This window comes from Mus caroli, chromosome 5 (assembly GCF_900094665.2).
Source record: "Mus caroli chromosome 5, CAROLI_EIJ_v1.1, whole genome shotgun sequence".
Classification (NCBI taxonomy): Eukaryota; Metazoa; Chordata; class Mammalia; order Rodentia; family Muridae; genus Mus; species Mus caroli.
Window position 1 is genome coordinate 27,808,441 of NC_034574.1, and position 2,331 is coordinate 27,810,771.

Sequence of the window (2,331 nt, forward strand, 5' to 3'; positions counted from 1 at the left end):
AGAGAGAGAGAGAGAGAGAGAGAGAGAGAGAGAGAGAGGCAGAAAAGAAGAAAGAGAGGTAAGTCTGACTTTAGGCAAGACTGTGTTTATTGGCAGACACACCGCAAAGGTGGGGGGGTGGGGAACGACACAATCTCAACCACATGGATGAATGGTCCATATGTCCCAAGCTATGCAGGAGAATCCCTCATCCCATGATAAGAGAATGTCCCACTCAATGCAGGAAGATGAGAGAATACCCTAGAAAGAAGGCTGAGATCTTTATATGGGATAAAATTACCACCACCCGTTTTACATGTTCCCTCCCGAATTCCCTTGACTGGCCGCAAGGGAAGCTGGGAGGTGTAGTCTTTCAGAGGGAAACTGTCATTCTAAACTCTAGGTAATAAAGAAAGGCAGGATTGTTTTCCTGAAGAATGCTAAACTGATTGAGCTAGCAAGGTAGAGGGGCAAATTGATTCAAGAAGACTTCTTTTGTTTTTGGTTTTGGTTTTTTGACAGAGTTTCTCTGCGTAGCATTGGCTGTCCTGGAACTTGCTCTGTTGACCAGACTGACCTGGAAACTCAAGAAATCTGTCTGCCTCTGCCTCCTTAGTGCTCGGATTAAAGGTGCCACCACTGCCTCGGCACAAAGACTTCTGTCCAGCTGTTTTAATTCTGAATCGCCCAAAACAATGTCCAGCGTGACAAGAAGAGGGATGAGTTAGGTGGCTCATAGCTCATTAGTCCCCTTTAAGAGGTAACTTGAACAGCTTTTGGGAGTTGGAAGCATTTATCTCCTAGTGTTTTGAGCTTACATGAGTGGAGCAACAGTTGGACTGCCATGGAAAAGGGTCCATCTAAGCGATCATGAGAAAACTTAATAGTTGGCGAAGATCAAAAACATAAGTCAGGAGGCAATGACTGTACTCTTCATGGGGAACATTCCTGTATGTTATGTTGTGTAGCTTGGTGTTTTTGTGGGTCTCCTAACAGTGGGAGTGGGGGCTATTTACTCCTTTACTTGCTTTGGGGCCCTTTTCCCCTACTGGGTTGCCTTAACCAGCCTTAAAATGAGGGGATGTGCCTAGTCTTACTGAAACTTGATATGCCATGTTTGGTTGATATCTCTGGAAGACCTACCCTTTTATGAAGGGATATGATGGGGAAAATGGATTTGAGGGAGAAAGGAGGTGGAGAGAGGGTCTGAGAGGAGAGGAGAGAGGGGAAACTGTGGTTGAGATGTAATACATGATAGAAAAATCAAAAAGGAGAGAGAGACACACACAAGGCTATTGAAGAGACTATTACATTAATATCAACATGAGTAGATATAACATAAGGTTAAATACAGAATTAACATAAGGTTAAATGCCATCACACAGCTGGCTGGATCATGTATCAGAGTTCTGTAGAAGGATGAGGCAACTGTGATTTGCTGTTTGTTTACCTCAGACTCTTGAATAAGGAACAATCACCAGGAAGCTTTGTAACAGAAGTCAGTTAAAGTCAGCATCCAAGAAATAAATTTGAACAAAGTGTCCAAGTGACATTTCTTGCTTCTGTGTATGATGAATTGTATTGTTGCTGTTGTTTTTGTGTTTCAAGACACTGGATGTTCTGGAACTCACTTTATATACCACCCTGGCCTAGAACTCACTGAGATCCACCAGTTCTGCCTCCTGAGTGCTGGGATTAAAGGTGTGCACCACTACCCCTGCCAAGCACTGATAAACTTTTTTTAAAAGATGTATTTATTATTATATCCATTTATTATTATATCCAAGTACACTGTAGCTGTCTTCAGACACACCAGAATTCAGATCTCAATATGGGTGGTTGTGAACCACCATGTGGTTGCTGGGATTTGAACTCAGGACTTTCAGAAGAGCAGTCAGTGCTCTTAACCGCTGAGCCATTTCTCCAGCCCCCCCTTTTTTGATAAACATTTTTATATTTCCTTTACATATTCAAAATACCAGATATTATTTAATAAAAACCATTTTTTGGTTAGAAACAATCTGATAAGGTAAAACTTTAAAAATTGGAACTGTTACCTTATATGACTATATTTATTATGTCAAAATATGACAATAATATTTTATATGAATTTTGTTAACATTAAATCAGGATTACACAGTAAATGTATTCTTATATTGTTAGGCTATGTAAAAAAATACAATTTATTTCTAAGTTGTATTACCCACAAAGAAATGATTTTCAATTTCTAATTTACAAAGAATACTCCAGGGCTGGTGAGATGGCTCAGTGGGTAAGAGCACCTGACTGCTCTTCCGAAGGTCAGGAGTTCAAATCCCAGCAACCACATGGTGGCTCACAACCATCCATAAC